At 41.5% G+C, this 17,566-nt stretch overlaps 2 long non-coding RNA genes across 2 annotated transcripts in view; one reads left to right on the top strand and one right to left on the bottom strand.

The window, feature by feature from the left end:
- Window positions 1-17,566, bottom strand: part of LOC143958947 (uncharacterized) — a 125,042-nt gene that overhangs the window by 7,746 nt on the left and 99,730 nt on the right. The window lies entirely within an intron of this gene.
- LOC143958953 (uncharacterized) lies at window positions 9,366-13,523 on the top strand. The gene is made up of 3 exons (XR_013270163.1): window positions 9,366-9,559; window positions 12,652-12,684; window positions 13,028-13,523. It is a non-coding gene; the product is annotated as an uncharacterized LOC143958953 (long non-coding RNA).

The following is a 17,566-nucleotide window of genomic DNA, read 5'->3' on the forward strand; positions in this document are numbered from 1 at the left end:
CTCAGGGGAACTCCTTTTTTGAGAGCTGATAATTCTCTGAGTCGCCTCTGTATAGACGGAGATCCAACTTGGAGGTGACCTCCATTGAAATCAATGGGTACCAGTCGCCTACAAGTCGGATTGAAGTAGTACAGGAACCTTTTCTGAAGTCAGAGCGACTTCAGTAGTGTACATTAAGACAGCTCTCATTCACTTACATTGATTTTCTACATGTTGGTGAGGTGACTTGGGGCAACTTGAAGTCTGATCTGAGTCGCCCCGTGTGAACCGGCACTTAAACAAATTCCTTTTATTAGAGGCATACCAATGAGTGGCCAGGAGGCGAAATTAGCTGTATTTGCTACTTTACGTCACCAACCCACATGTCTCTATGCCATCTTTTCTGTATGAATTCCATTCCAATTCCGTTTTGGAGGCCTGAGTAATTTTAAGGTAAATCTGTCTAAATTGGAAATTCTTAATGTTTCCTTGTCCCTTCATCAAGTTAAGGCTCTTAGGAACAATTGTCCATTTAAGATGTGTACCTCGACATTGAAATACTTGGATATAAAAATTCCACAGGATCTTACTAGGCTATATATAGAAAATTATTATCCACTTATGCAGCGTATAATAAAAGATCTTAAAATGTATGATCAAGCCCACCATTCATGGTTCGGGAGGATTAATATCTTTAAAAACTTGTATATTACCTTGTTTTCTTTCTTTTTCAAACTATACTAATAGTGGTTCCCCATTTCTTTTTTTCAATGGGCTACAATCTGCCTTTACAAGGTTTATCTAGGAAGCAATAGATCTATATTACAGAGGAGAATTTTGTCTCTTCCCCCAAAGCAAAAGGGGGGGGGGGGGGCTTGGGGCACCTGACCTATACTACTACTACTACCATGTGTCAGCGATATTAGTCAGACTGGTAAACTGGTTTCATTATTCGCATTTTAAACAACGGGTACACTATCCTCTATTCCTTTTTCTTTGAGCACACCTATTGCTCATCTGGGATAAAATGCAAATTCAATTGGGGCTCTACCTGAAAATGGGAATGACACCCCTGTTTGGCAGTCCAGCGCCCCCCCCCCCCCCCCAGAGATGGCACAGAGACATTTTCTGACATGGAGACAGGAGTCAAATCATCAAACATCTCAAATTCTTTCTCGGGGAGAGCTCCCGTCATCAAATTTGATCCATTTACAGCCGCAGTCAATTAAACAATGGCTGGAATATCGGCAACTAACATCTTTTCTTTCCTCTCTCCCTCCTATAGATGTGTTTAACAGAGGGCCAGATCCCTTTTTGAATCTCTTGTTACAAGAAACTATACCGGAACATATTTTGTCTTCTGTGTATAGGGTTCTTATTTCTAGACACCATCCATAGCCCCCAGAGTTTTGATATGTGGCATAGAGGCTTGAAGGTCCAAATTAAAACAGAGGAATGGGAAAAAGAGAATTTATTCTTACACATATGTCGTTGGCTACGAAGGCATAAGAAACAATTTTTAAGCTTCTTTCTCGATGGTACAGATGCCCGGTGCTGCTCCACCAGATATATTCAAATGTGACAGACTTGTGTTGGCATTGACATTCTGCCAAAGGTTTGTTATTACATATTTGGTAATGTCCTTCAGTTTATAATTTTTGTGATATGATACTCCAGCTTTATGCTCGGGTAATGGGGGAAACTATTCTCAACATACCACAAATTACTTTGTTATCCAGTCTCCCTGGCTCATATAAAATTAAAAAGGGCCTTCTGAGACATTGGTTGAAAGCAGCAAGAGCAGTTATACTGCACCATTGGCGGTTGGCACATGTTCCATCATTAACTGAGTAGATTTCAGAGATGGATTACATTGCGAGGATGGACACTTATGAACAATGTTGTCAAATTTGGCAGCTGTGGAAGATGTTAAGGGAATACCGTGAATTATGGAATCTGATTGGAGGTTGTAGATAGGATATGAAATCAGTGCAGAGTTGGGATGAGCAAGGTGACATTAGTTTGAGTAATCATTTCGGGTAGTTCTAAAGGTTTGTTTTTTTATTATTTTTTCCCTCTTTCTTCCCCCTTCTGCCTATTGATAGGGTTTGGCTGGATGTGGGTATATGTTTTATTTTTTATTATAATGTGGTATGTTATTATTTATAGGATGTGGATTATGTGTTTCTTCTTATTTTATTCAGAATAAAAATAAAATAAAGAGAAAATTGCCCCTCTAAAACATATTTTGTTTTCCTTTTTTTTTTTTGAGCAGCGACCCTAGAAAATGCGATTGTAGCAATATTTTGTCACACGGTATTTGTCTTTTAAAACACATTTTTTAAATTATAATGACCATCAACAAAATGTTACAATTTTGAAGCGTGACATGTTGGGTATCAATTTACTCGGCGTAACATTATCTTTCACAATAAAAAAAAAAAAAATTGGGCTAATTTTACTGTTGTCATATTTTGTTTATATTCAAAATAAGTGTTTGTTTTTGTTTTTTTTTGGGGGGAAAAAAAGTGCGCTTGTAAGACCGCTGTGCAAATGCGGTGTGAAAAGTATTGCAATGAATGGCATTTTATTCTCTAGGGTGTTATAAAAAAAATATGTTTGGGGTTCTAGCAAAAAAATAAAAAAAAAAAGTTTTAAACATGTAAACACCGAGTCTAAAAAAAAGAGGCCTGCTCATTAAGTGGTTAAGCAGCTGACAAACAAAAGTGAGTACATGCCCAAAGTGTCAATATTTTGTGTGTCCATTGTTGTTTTACAGCACTGCCTTAACCATCTTGGGCATGGAGTTCACCAGAGCTTCACAGGTTGCCACTGGAGACCTTACATGCTTCTACCTTCCATTTGAAGATGTTCAATGGGCTTTAGGTCTGGAGACATGCTTGGCCAGTCCATCTTTACTAGGGATGAGCTCAGTTGTGTTCGCATGGAACACGTGCAGAGCCTGCCAGGAAGTCAGCGCTGAGCTAATCACAGGCTGTGAAACATTGCCCCGATGTGCGGCCGCAGAGATCGGGCAATGTCTCACTGCCTGTGATAAAAGCAGCGCTGCGTCGACTTCCTGGCGGGCTCTTCACATGCTCCATGTGAACACGCCTGAGATCATCCCTAATCTTTACCCTTAGCTTCTTTAGCAAGGCAGTAGACATCTTGGCGGTCTGACTGGTGTCTTGATCAGGTTGAATACTGCCTTGCGCCACAGTCTACAAATGGAGGGGATCGTGCTATGCTTCAACATGTCACAGTACATTTTGGCATTTATGGTTCCCTCTATGAACTGTAGCTCCCCATTGCTGAAAGATCTCAGGCAGTCTCAAACCACACTTGTCTTTGTACTCCTCATCTGGTTGCCACAGCACACGCTTGACACCATCTAAACCAAATAAATGTATCTTGGTCTCATCGAAGCACAGGACATGGTTTCAGTAATCCATGTCCTTAGTCTGCTCATCTTCAGCTAACTGTTTGCCGGCTTTCTTGTGCATCATCTTTTGAAGAGCCTTTCTTCTGGAATCGCCACCATGCAGACCAATTTGATGCAGTGTATGGTCTGAGCAATGAAAGGCTGATTCCCCACACCTACCAATTTAACCTCTGCAGAAATCCTATGTCTATTTCCCAAAGACATAACCTCTGGATATGACACTGAGCACGTGCACTCTACTTCTTTAGTCTACCATGGTGAGGCCTGTTCTGAGTGGAACCTGTCCTGTTAAACCACTGTTCTGCAGTTCAATGTCAGGGTCTTGGCAATCTTCTTATAGCCGAATACCTCTTTATGCAGAGCAACAATTCCTTTTTTCAGATCCTCACAGTTCTTTGCCATGAAGTGCCATGTTGAACTTCCAGTGCCCAGCATGGCAGAGTTAGCGGGATGACACAAAGTTTGACACCTGAGACCTTGTAACGCTGAGTCGCATGACAATGGGGAGGGAAAATGGCTAATTGGGCCCAATTTGGACATTTTGCTTAGGGGTGTACTTACGTTTGTTGCCAGTGGTTTAGACATTAATGGCTGTGTGTTGAGTTATTTTGAGGGGACAGCAAATGTACACTGTTATACAAGCAGTACACTCACTACTTTACTTTGTAGCAAAGTGTAATTTCTCCAGTGTTGTCGCATGAAGAGATATAATAAAATATTTCCAAAAATGTGAGGGGTGTAATCCTCATTGTGGTGTGTAGCCCTATGTGCATTATCTCACAAAAGTATCTCGTACACAATGCTGATTGAATAGATAATAACTTGACTTCTGGACCAACTGTTGGATAACCAAGTGCCCTCTTTGTCTTGTCTGATTTAAAGGAATTACTATTAAAAAAAGGCACAAAGTTATACTCCTAACACAGGATAATTACAGGTTACAGGTCCACACAGGTGCCTAACAACATCTTGGCTAAGACTTGGGTCACTGCTGAATTAACTCTTGATAAACTCTGAGGCTGCTATTCAAATGCTAATTGCATCTGTCCCAGAGAGCTGTCTGATAGTGTGGCCACTGGAGTCAATTGTTGAATCACACTTAATCTTGTTTGCCTATAGAGACACTTGAACTTTTGTTATAAACTTTACCTCTGGCCGCTTTTTTTTTTTTTTTTTTTTTTTTTTTTATATCCAGCACCATAGGTATCTGAGATTTATTGGATAAGACAAAGAATTGATTTGCTAACTTGTATATGCCAACTTTGTTTTACTCCAGATGCTGCAAGATGGAGATCTATATATCTTTTTTTTTTTTTTTTTTTTTTTTTTTTTTTAATAATTAATCTTAAGGCCTGGTTTATACTGTTCTTGGACACAACGTTGACTTTAGTCTTTGACAATAAACTGAAGCATCTCTATAGCGCCTGCAAAGTGTCCAAGTGTTAAAGTAGCCTAAAGAACATGGATTTTCATGCAACCCTTGCATTCTGATGCTTCAAAGTTGAGCAAATGCAAAAGGGGTTTTACAATTCTTAATTATGCCTAGGCACTCGGAACAAGGATGGTGGGAAACCTACATAATAGACACAGCAGTTGTAGAGATGTGGGAACCCCTCATAATCACATCAGGTGTAAAGACCTGGGGAATTGGCACAGGGATGGTGGGAGCCCCTCATAATGGACACAGCAGGGGTACAGACCTGAGAACTTGGCACAGGTATGGTGGGAACCCCTAATAATGGGCACAGGGATGATGGGAACCCTTCATCATAATGGGCACAGCAGGTGTACATAACTGGGAACTCGGCACAGTGATGGTGGGAACCATTCTTAATGAGCACAGCAGCCAGCAGGTTTACAGGCCCAGGAGCTCAACACAGGAATGATGAGAACCCTCCAATATGCACAAAATGTCTACAGATGTGGAAACTTGGCACAGGGATGGTGAGAACCCCCTCATAATGGGGCCGGGAGGTGTGCAGACCCAAGAGCTCAGCACAGAGATGGTGTGAACTACTCATAATGGACAGCAGCCAATGGGTGCACAGACATGGAAACTCCTCATAATGGACACAACCAGTGTACAGACCTATGAATGCAACACAGGGATGGTGGATACCCCTAATAGGCATACAGACACAGGAACTTGGCACAGGGTTGTTGGGAACCACTCATAATGGGCACAACGGCCAGCAGATGTACAGATGTGGGAACCCATCAGAATGGGCACTGCAGGTGTACAAACTGAAGAGCATGGCACAGGGATGGTGGGAACCACTCAACATCTACAGACCTGGTAACTCTGCACCAAGATGGTGCGAGCCACTCCTAATGGACACCAGCAGGTGTACAGATCCAGGAGCTCAGCACAGGGATGGTGGGAACCCCTCAAAATGGGTACAGCAGATTGTAGATCTGGGAAATCCGAGCTATTACTAGTAGCCCCCTGAGACCAGAACAAACTGCCAGTGATTTATAGCTCTAACATCCACCAAACAATAATAGAATGTATGGGTGGAGTGATCCTTGAAGGTGAGCTGCTGCATTTTTTTTATTTTTTATAACAATTCCACATAGTGTCCGAATATTTGACACTTTGGCAGCATGGGTACGAGGACAGATCCATTTTTTTTTTTTTTTTATCTTTATTTTTTTTCTACACCACGCAGTTTGTTTGGAACTTGTGTGCAAATTGTGAGCACCAGCCGCCACTGGAGCCGACAGCCCAACTGTCTCCTTGCTCAGCAGGGGTTAGTGGAAAGATCTGCCAGAGTAAAGGTAATTCCAGGTGGAGACCCCCTTGAGTAAGGGGCTTTAAAGACACAGCTTGTAGACATGAAATTCCTAATGACCTCTTTACAAGGATTTGCTTTAGGCACACACATACAGCATTACTAGTGGAAATCTAATTTTCACATTAATCTGAAGTTTGTTGGAAAAAAAATGGTAAACCAAGTTGCATGCCTCATTGTGATATCATTAAAAATAAAATGGTGAAGCAGTGCACGAAGACCCATTTCACACTGAGGTGTTTCAGCTGCTTTTGGGCTAAAATGGTGCCTGTAAAGCACCTAAAAAAGCATCCACTGTAGCCCCAGTGTGAGAGCCTGAGTGCTTTCACACTGGGGTGGTGCATTTTCAGTATGTTAGAAAAAATCCTGCAAGCAGCATCTTTGGGGCGATGGAGGAGCGGCTGTGTTTCCACCAACGTGACTTGTCAAGTGACTTGGGACTGCAAAGTTGCATGACAATTCATACACCGTGATTTCCAATGAGCACCGTTCATATCTGTGCGACTTAAAAATAATCCCTGCATTAATTTGGTCCCACTTTGTCAGATCAAAATTGTGGCCAAAGTCACAGCAAATTGGTTACAATAGTGGAAACCTAGCCTTGGGCCCCTTTCACGCTTGTACAACTTGCCCCACAATTTGGGAATGTAAATTTAAGATAAGTCTTTCCTCATGATTTCCAATGACAACCATTCATATTATGGTGTCAAGTCATTACAACTTAAAGTCCCTGCACTACTTTGGTAAGACTTTACCAGTTACACAGGCATTTCCTGAAATTGCTGCAAAATTAGGGTGGTAAAATCATGCAACTTTTAAAGTCGCAGTAGTGTGAAAGGAGCCTTAGGCTTCACGTACACTGGCAGCCCCTAAACTTGCCAAAGCTCCTAAACTGAACTCCATATAAGCATGTCAACGTACACATAGGCTTTTAGGAGCTGCCATGTTTGTTTAGCCTAGGTTCACATATGTGCGATCAGACATCGCATGTGATTAGCACCCACACCACAGGTGCCGATCACATGTGATGTCTGTGCAGTGCGAGTTCGGTTATACAGTTGCATGACTGAACTTGCATTTGATTTGTGCAAAAATGGTGCAGGAACTTTTATTTTCCTGCATTAGAATTTATATCGCAGGAGCGTTCTCACCTATGTGATCTAATTCCTGTGAGTTCACAGTTCATACTGTGATCTGTGAACCAATCTGGGGGTGTCATTAACAATGTATTGATGTTTACAGCGGTTCAGAGGGCAGTGTGAACTGCCTGCTGGAAAGATGTGGGAACACGTTACGCTGGTTCCCACATCGCACATATGTGAACCTAGGTTCTATTGTGCTTCAACCTCTCTCATGGATGTGAGACGATAACATTCAGGAACATCTTGACCCTGGCTATGGAAAACACAATACAGCAAAAAATGTGCCACAATTTTGACACTTTTTGCTGCGGGTGAACTAAATGTAGCCCATTGTACATGAAACCTTAAGCATGCAAGTACTGCGTTTTTTTTTTTTTTTGCCATAATTTGCATTTTTTTTCACTGTATATAGCTGGATGCTAAGCAACCACAGTGTAAAAAAAAATAAGCAAAATGCGGCAAAAACGTGTGTCCAAAAATGTGGCAAGCACCGCAAAAGGCACTGCAGAAACGCTCAAAAGCAACATGCATAGATGGGAACTCAGCCTTAGATGTTCCTGCTTCAAAAGAGTTTTAGGCTCAGTTCACACTGGTGCGATGTGGGAAACTCTGAATCTAGTGCACCTGAATTGCTGGCAGTTCACACTGCCCTCGGTGAACCACTGCATGTGTCGATACAAAGTTGACTCCCGGATTGGATCATAGTGCAAACTGAATTCTGACCATTTCTGGTTCAGATTAAAAAAGTCTTGCATGAGTTTGGTCAGAATGCAATGCAAATTCAGCCAAACAAACTGGTTGCATTTGCATCACATGTGATCTGCACAGCAATGCGGTGCAAATTGCATGCAATATCTGGCATTGCACCCACTCTGAACCAAGCCTTGGTGGCATTGTATATGCATTTTAAGCATCTAATTGGCTCCTGGATGCACAAATTCTATTTTCTATCAAAGCAACTGACTGCACCAAAAATGCATTCAAAAGCCAGTGTGCATACCCTTTCACACTAGGGAGGTGCGGGCGTCGGCGGTAAAGTGCTGCTATTTTAGCAGGGCTTTACCGTTTTAGCAACGGTATGCGGCCGCTAGTGGGGCAGTTTTAACCCCTGCTAGTGGCCAAAAAAGGGTTAAAACCGCCTGCCAAGCACCGCTGCAACTGCGCTTTTGCCGGCAGTATAGCCGAACTGCCCCATTGATTTCAATGGGTAGGAGCGGTGAATAAACCACTCCAAAGATGCGGCTAGCAGGACTTTTTTTCACTGTCCTGCTAGCGCACCACTCCGGCTTTCACACTGGAGTGAAAGGGGCTGTTTTTATCAGGCGCTACATAAGCGCTATTTTTAGCGATGTAGTGCCTGAAAACCACCCCAGTGTGAAGGGGGGCCTTAGGCTCGATTCACATCTATGCATATTGCTTTTGAGCATTTTTGCAGTGCTTGTTGTGTTTTTGGACATGCGTTTTTGCCGCGTGTTTTTTTTATTTTATTTTTTTCGCAGTAAAAATGCAGTGCTTGCATTTTTTTTTTTTTTTTTTTTTTTTTTTTTTTTGATGCAGCTCCATTCACTTCTATTACATGAAATAAACGCTGCATGGTCTAAAGATGTGCATTGAAAAATGCTAAATACACCTGCAATATGCAACCTGCACAAGTGTGAATCAGACCTTGGACAAATTTAGAAGCTGCAGTGTGCATGGGCACTTAGGCTGGATTCACACCTGTGCATTTTGGAGATTTGTACTACAGAACGTGTTCCATATGAAAACATGTTAAGTGGGCTGTAGTGAAAATCTGCAGAATGCAAAAAGCACAAAAAATGTGCCTTTATAGCTTCTGAAGAAAAAACTATCCAAGGTAAAACCCTTACCTTTTTTTTTTTTCTGTATAGGTTTTGCTTGCAAAAGCTTTCTTCTGTCTCCCAGGATGCCAGTTTTTCAGACCAGAGATTGGCAGCATTTTTTTTTTTATTTATTTTTTTTTAAATTTGGAGCACTGGCCTTTGCTTGTGACCAGACAGTGAACCCTAACTTGTTACAATGTTGTATCCTCCTATCAGGACAGGTTTTGGACTTTTAAACCCAGGTGACTCTGTGCTGTTTCTTACTTTCCGTTTTGGATTTTATCTAGAGTGGATTGAATTTATCAGAGTCTGTGACCAGATCATCCAATGCGTTGGAAGAAGAGAATATCCAGTCACATTCAGGTATGTACACCACTCATGTTGTGAAGTTTGTCAGTCACTAGAGAGGTGACGTGGGCTAATTTTTGAAGTACAGTTTGCCGCTTTTGTAAACTTGCGTGATGCTGTCTATTGGTGAATGAGGGATTTATCTGGAAAGTTGGTTTGCAGGGTTTCTTCTTCCTTTTTTATTTTTCAATGTTATATACTTAGAATGCAAGGGTAGAGCATACTGCTGTATACTCTATTATATTGTGTAGTATGGGATCTTTAATGCAAACCTCTTGCATTCTGTTTTTTTTTTTTTTTTTTTTTTTTTTTTTTTCTTTCTTTATTGTAAGCACATTTAAGCTTGCCATACACTGTACAATGTGATTTTACAACCTTCTTTAGAACTACCAGAAACTATACGGTGCAAGTGCCTGTCCATTTGTGTTCGCATAGTTTTATTCAAGCCGTGTGTGTGTGTGTGTGTTTGTTTTTTTTCCCCACTGCAGGTTGAAGGAGGGAAAGTGGATCCCCCCCCATTCACACATTTCTCTTTGGATGGGGTAATCTTTCCCACTGTGGCATTGCAGTATGACAGTGGGCTGTTTTCAAATTAATAATGTTGTCCGTTATAGCCACACTGATCATTGGGGAAAATTGCCTGGTTGTACACAAGTCATCCAATAGATCAACTTCTGTACAACCAGCCAGCCTATACATGGATCAAAATTCAGCCATTCCTGCTAAACAAGCTGAATTTTGACTCCATGTACAGCCAGGCTAACTCTAAAGCGCAACCTCTGTACAATCAGATTGTCTCTTGTATGGCCAGCTGAAAATGCAAAAGAATTTAGTGTCTCTTGTCAATAGCAGTCCAGGTGATAGAGGGGCTTATTTTGAAGCGCAGATACCCAAGTGTATCTTTCAGTTTACTGTAAGTTGGCAATTATGTTCTATTTGTGAATGAAGCATGAGGGAAATTGATTTGCTGTGTTCCTTATGTTTACTGTATTAAGACACTATAGATTCAGGAATATGCCAGGGACTTGTATCCTATTTGAGATCTTGACTTCAACCATAACAAAAACTCATTGCATAGATCTAGTTTTTCTGTTTTGTTATGCACATTTAGGGTGGTCATACACTATACAATCTCCTTAAAACCCCTTTCACACTGAGGCAGTTTTCAGACATTTTAGCACTAGAAATGGCCTCTAAAAAGTAGATGGAAACTGCCTCCCATTCTGTGCATTGTGTGCTTTCACACTGGGGCAGTGCACTTGCGGGATGTTAGAAAAATTCCTCCAAGCAGCATTTTTGAGCGGCTTGGAAGCACTGTATTTAGTGCTTTCAAAATGCCACTGCCCATTGAGTAGGTGGGGCTTTTAACTTTTTCTACCTTTTTCCATTTTGAGTGATCCTCGCTGAGCTAGCAGTCTGTCAAAATGGACATGCTATGTGTGAAAGGCACCTAACATTAATAATGTACTATCAGCCTTAAACAAAACTTCATTTAAATAGGTATAATGGGTTTAAAAAATGTAAGCCACTATGTGCATTGCTGCTGGAAATGACAAAGGGCCATGTAACTTTGTTTAAAAAAAAAAGAGTCGATTTTGACTATTGCCGGCAATGGCACCGTCCAAATTGGTGCAACGCCGACTTTGTGGCAATGCACTGATTACCAAAAGTAATCCCTGCACTACTTTTGGTGACTTCAAGGGTGATTTGAAGGGATTTATTTGTATGAACCCACATAAATTTCTTTAAAATCACCCCAAAGTCTGACTGCATGCATTTGTGTGCTTTTTTTTTTTGCATAGTGTTTTCCATGTATTCCCATGGCTCTAGTTCACACCAGTGCAGTCAGTTCCAGTCGGTTTACTATGCAGAAACTGACGAACTGACTGCATTGGTGTGAACTAGAGCCATTGGAATACATGGAAAATGTATTAGATAAATATGCTTTTTTAGCGCAGAGAAAATCACACGGAAAAGTATCTGGTATGAACTGGCCCTAAGCCGAGGTTCACACTGCTGCTTTGTAGGAACAAGTGCAATTCCAGCATTTGTTGCCGCATCGCTCCTCTCCCACAGGCATTTCACACTGGCTTCTGCAAACCACGGTAGATGTCATTACATTGTTATTGACACCACCAGATAGGTTCACAGATCGCACTGTGAACTTGCACAGGTAAGAACACCTATGCCATCTGATTTTCAGTGTGGGAGGGGGTCCCATTACTTTTTTTTTTTTTTTTTTTTTCCCTGTGAATTTAATGTGAGTTCAGACATACAGCTGTGTGCCTGTACTGGCATTAGATAGAAATCACATGTGATTGACACCTGCAGTGTGGGTGCGAATCACATGCTATGTCTGAGATCGCAGCAGTGTGAAACTGGACTAAAACTTAAAATTACAGGTACTAAGGCAGAAAATTAAAACATCTATTAAAATGAGTTCTGTGATTTGCATATTTGGGGAGAATTGTTTTTGCGCGTAAAGAGATTAGACTTTTATAACATGACAATTCTGAAGCAATTTGAGACTCGGATGTCTGTTTCAGTAGAACGTATACAATACTGCAATACTGAACAGGTGTGTGTTGTGTTTTTTTTTTTTTTTTTGTTTTTTTCTCAATGCTAATGAGGCATGATGTCCCAGACTTGTCACAGACAAAGGTGGAGACGAGAAATCAAAAAAAGATGGACTCAGACCTTAAGGCTCCTAATTTTCAGACATCAGTGTAAAAAGGGCTTAGCCAATCATTGGTAGTATATAAAAAAAAAAAGAAAGTCCTAATTGGTTGTCAGCAATTCCAAACCTCTATAAATTCTACAGACACAGCCATTTCAAGCAAAACTCCTGATCCTGAGATCGCTTGCGATATTGGATTGCCATTTTGCAGATTGCATCTTTTGAAAATCTTAGATTTTTTTTATCCTTTTAATATTCACATTTGCATAGATTTATCTTGTCTTTGTCTATCCTTTTTTAGTTATAGATATTGTGTAGTTTATTACTGCTGTTTATTGCCAGTTACTGTGTACTGCATTAATACATTTTATTTCCATTTTATTTCCATTTGAACTTCTGTTTGTACTATAACCTGTTTTTTGCATTTTAGGAATTCTAAAAAATCTGCCATGGCATCAGAGGGGTAAGTACATTTCCCTTTTTTTTTTTTTGTAATTTTATTTATATATATTTATATATATATATATATATATATATTATAAATTTTCTATATCTCTCTTGTTTCAAGTGTATTTTATATTGGGTTAGATACTTATGCGCTGGTGGGTATTTGTATTTTATATTTGGTATATTAATTGGGCCATATTTACATATTGAGCAACTTGTGGATTATGTGTTTGTGTGTTTTTTTTTTTTTTTTTCCCCTCCCTTTCCTTTGTAAGGATTAAGGTATATGTTGAAACAAAATGGTTGACCGTATGTCTTACTAAATACATGTATTTTTCTATCCTTCTCTGTAAAATAAGGACTCGTCATCTTTAGTCACGTACTCATCAAGAAGAGGCCGCATCAGCCCTAAAAAGCAGTCTACGCCCAGAAGATTGTCTTATCAGCTGATAACACCCGGAGAATTGTCTTTTCTTTGAAAATGTTGTTTTTTTACACTGCTGATGTTTGCTCTTTTCTGTCTATAAAAGATGTAATAAAGAAGCCTCAGAGCCAGAGTCAGTCAGAGAAAGTCAGAGTTAACGACGGACTTCTGAGCAGAAATACTGAATACTTCCGTGTCTCTTTGCTTAGATAAGAACTCTAACTAACAATTGGGAAACGGTAACATAACCTGACAAATAGGTGACTTGTTGAGGTCACACCTAACATTTCTGGCGCCGCGAACAAGGGACCTGCAGAAAGAAACAAGAGGCGAACGAACATAAGGACGGAACGAAATGGTCGGGCACATCAAGAACCACAGACAAATCCTGCGCAGGTAAGAAAAGCTTTATTTTCTTATAAACTCTGTGCTTCTTAGATTTGTGCCCACCTGATCTGTCTGAATTGTTCTTCAGGTAAACACCAACCTCTGTAGTAAGCGGGTCTTGAACTTAATATTTTGGCTTATGTTACCGTTGTTTCTTGTCTGTCTACTTGTCATCTGTCTGTTGTGAATGAAATAAGCCCTGTTTGTATGGTGTGAATTGAAACATATATCATCCCAATGGGTAACGGAATGCGCCCTTAACTCGTAAGAGTACTTTGGGGGTCCGACACTTAAGTTTGATATACGCTTTTTGATTCATGAGCCTAAAAACGGGTTGAAAGTATAAGTCCTGACTGCCTCAATAAAGCAGGAATAAGAAACGAATGCTGAGAGATTCCATGGTAATGGGACGGAAATAAGGTCTCCACAAAGTCCCGGAGACCTAGTCATATGTGTTTGGCCACCAAAAGGGAATGCTTGTATATGTTGTAGCTGTCAGTCTGGTCATAATATTTGTCAGTTGGCTAGCATATAAGGTAATTCGATTTCAGAAATCTCATATAGGAGAGGGTTTTTAGTATTTTGGCACCCTAGGAGGAGAAGGCAACGAGACACTTAGTAAGTGATCCAAACGCCACCTAGGCAGGACTGTCAAAATGGGCCAGACACATGGTAAACCCCAGGAGGAATCTCAGAAATGTTATGCTGTTAAAGACATAATTACAATGTTGTATGGGAAGGATAAGGCACAGGGCACAAATAGGATTCTCAAGAAATTGGGGATGGATGGAGAAAATGGATTAAGTGTAGAAGGTTGGGAAGAAATAAAGAAAGACAGACAGGGAGAGATATTGAAAAACAGATGGGTATCACAAATACAATGTTTAATTAAGGTTTCCAACAGGGCTAAAGAGGAGGGATGGGAGTATTGTCAGGAAAAGGGTGGATGGGATATGAAGGTCCGACACAAAAGTCTTCCTTCTGCTCCCGGCGATAGGGTAAATACGGGAGATACTCCACCTCCTTATAACACCACCACACCAGGTAATGAAAGACCAAAACTTTATCCTTCCTTAAGAGGAAGAGGGTGGGTATGCCGAGTATGCGGTACCCAGAACCCAGACTGGGCACAGGAATGTGTGCATTGCGGCGCTCAAAGACCAGAGCCCGTAGCTCCAGTCCATAGTCGGACTAGGGTAATACAAGTAAATAATCCAAATGCGGGTCAAGCAGGACAGCCACCTACAGTGACCCGACAAGTCGTTCTGAGGACATGGACACCTTGGTCGGCTGACACTCTTATGGCATTAATACAGAATGCTCCTGATCCCGTAGCAAAACCTGCCGCATTCTGTAGATTCGTGACACAATTACTAGACACACATGAAGCAACTTGGCAAGATGGGGAAGATTTGTGTAGACATAAAATGACACTAACGATGTTTAATCAATTTATGAATGAAATTGCTCCACATAGACCACAAGGGGATCCAGCGGCAGATCCACCAGGAATACACCCCCGTCATATAGACTCTAGACCCCTGTTTATTGCTCAGTTACGAGAATTTTGCCAAGGGAAACAGCAGGAAAGGGGTTCGACAGCGCCCATAAAACAGGCCCCAGGTCAGACTGTTACAGAATTTTACCTCAACATGGAAAGCATGATGGCTGACGAAGGTCTAGATTTAGCCTTACCCGTCACCATTAGGGCTTTCAATCGACAGTTTATGGAAGGACTAGTACCCCAAATAGGTGACAAACTGAAGGCATGTACTCCCGAATGGAGAGCCATACGGGACAGAGGAACATTGTTGCAGAAAGCACAAGGCATAGAGGCTGATTTAGCAGAAACTAAACCCAGAAGGACACCGGGAGTTAACACTGTTGCCCGGGTCAATGAAGGAGGGAATTCCTCCCGTAAACCTCTTACCTGTTATTACTGCAACAAGGTGGGACATATAAAAAGAGACTGTAGGAAAAGGATAAAAGACGAACAGGAAGGAAACACGGACAGAGACACGAGGGACTACAGACAGAGGCGTACCAATGATAGGGACGATCCGACCGCATGACTTGCCCCAGTCCTAGCTGAATCAGAGAACAAAATGCTCCACATGTTGATGAAGGTGGAAGGTAAACATATTCCTTGTTTGGTTGACACAGGAGCGTCACGCAGTCTGTTGTCTGATTCAGTAGTCCCTCCACACATGATGTCCCGTGACACCATACCCATAAGTGGTTATGACGGTCTTTTGTCCGATGCCCCGCTGACTAAACCTTTAAAAGTAAAGATAGGAAATCACATGTTTTTGTCACGCTTTTTGATTTCCAGAGGAGCTCCCACTAATTTATTAGGAGCAGACATTCTTCAGAAAATAGGAGCGAACATTACTTATCACCCAGATGGCATGGTCACCCTAGCAATAGGAGATGACCCAGAGGGTATAGAAATCTGTAGTAAAATACAATGCTTGGAAGAAGAACCAGAACCGTCCAATACGCCCTCACCGGAAATAGACCAAATTCTGTCTAGCCTTCCGGAAGGGTTATGGGAAACACATCCAGCAGACGTTGGGCTTCTGCCCATACCCCCGGTTACTCTACAGCTGATTCCAGGAGCAGTTCTCCCTCAGCAGAAACAGTACCCACTCAGTGCGCCCCAGGAAGCAGCTATAGAACTACAAGTGGAGGCTCTACTTAAAAGTGGAGCATTAAAAGAAATACAATCACCAGCCAATACCCCATTGTATCCAGTTAAGAAAAAGACATTGGGGGATGGCCCAATAAGGTATAGGATGGTACAGGACTTAAGGGCAATAAACAAAATATTGGCCCCAATAACGCCATTAGTACCGAACCCGCATACCTTACTGTCAGAAATACCATCAGATAGCTCCTCATTTACAGTTGTAGACTTGGCAAATGCTTTCTTTTCTGTACCCCTGGCGGAGGAATGTCAACCATGGTTCGCGTTCCGCCTTCGAAACCGTCAGCTAACCTGGACACGCCTACCTCAAGGAATGGCGTATTCGCCAACTCTATACTCACAAGCCCTGCAGACAGTGTTAGGGGAATGGCAACCACCTGACACTTGTGTATTGTTGCAATATGTAGATGACCTATTGTTATGTTGTCCGGATAACAATACTTGTTTAAAAGCCACTCTCTCATTGTTACAATTCCTGGCTGAAAAAGGGTGCAAGGTGAATAGAACTAAGTTACAGGTATGTCAGAAAAAGGTTGTCTTTTTGGGCCACTGTATATCCCAGGGTACTCGACACCTCACTGAAGACCGAGTCCAGGCCATAAGACAAATGAATATCCCACGCAACTTTAAGCAACTTCGTATGTTTCTGGGAATGGTATCATATTGTAGACAATGGATACCACATGCCAGTTCTCTGATGCAGCCATTATATGATTGCTTGAAAATAGTACCCTATGTACTCACAGAAGCAGGTCATGAATCTTTTAGCACCTTAAAAAGGTTACTAATTTCGGCACCTGCGATCGGGATCCCTGACTATACCAAAACATTTCATTTGTACATTGCTGAAATCACGGGACACGCAACAGGGGTGTTGACACAACAACACATCAAACAAAGGCCGGTAGCATACTTCTCGGCGGCTCTCGATCCTGTCTCTAGAGGATCACCGTCCTGTGTACGAGCAGTTGCAGCAGTGTCAATTATCATTGACAAATCCTCAGAAATTGTCTTAGACAATCCTGTAGTGGTACATACCACACATGACATACACGCCATCTTGTCACAGGTCCAGCCAAAACACATATCAATGGCAAGGCAGCTGCGTCTACAATGCACTTTGCTCCTACCCCCCAATGTTACCTTTCAGCGATGCACTTCTTTTAACTTAGCACAGCTTTTACCATTACAGACAGATTTGACAGGGGGGAGTAATGATGATAATGGTGTAGATACAGCACAAGATACTCAGGATTCTGACACACTTTCATTTCATGACATAACATCTGATGAACACGATTGTTTTCAACTTATGGAACAAGAAACCACGGGGTTCCCACATGTCACAGACATACCCATTGCAAATGCAGAACACACACT

Source organism: Lithobates pipiens, unplaced genomic scaffold, assembly GCF_037356315.1.
Source record: "Lithobates pipiens isolate NorthernLeopardFrog02 unplaced genomic scaffold, aLitPip1_a1.2 Scaffold_66, whole genome shotgun sequence".
NCBI classification, from domain to species: domain Eukaryota; kingdom Metazoa; phylum Chordata; class Amphibia; order Anura; family Ranidae; genus Lithobates; species Lithobates pipiens.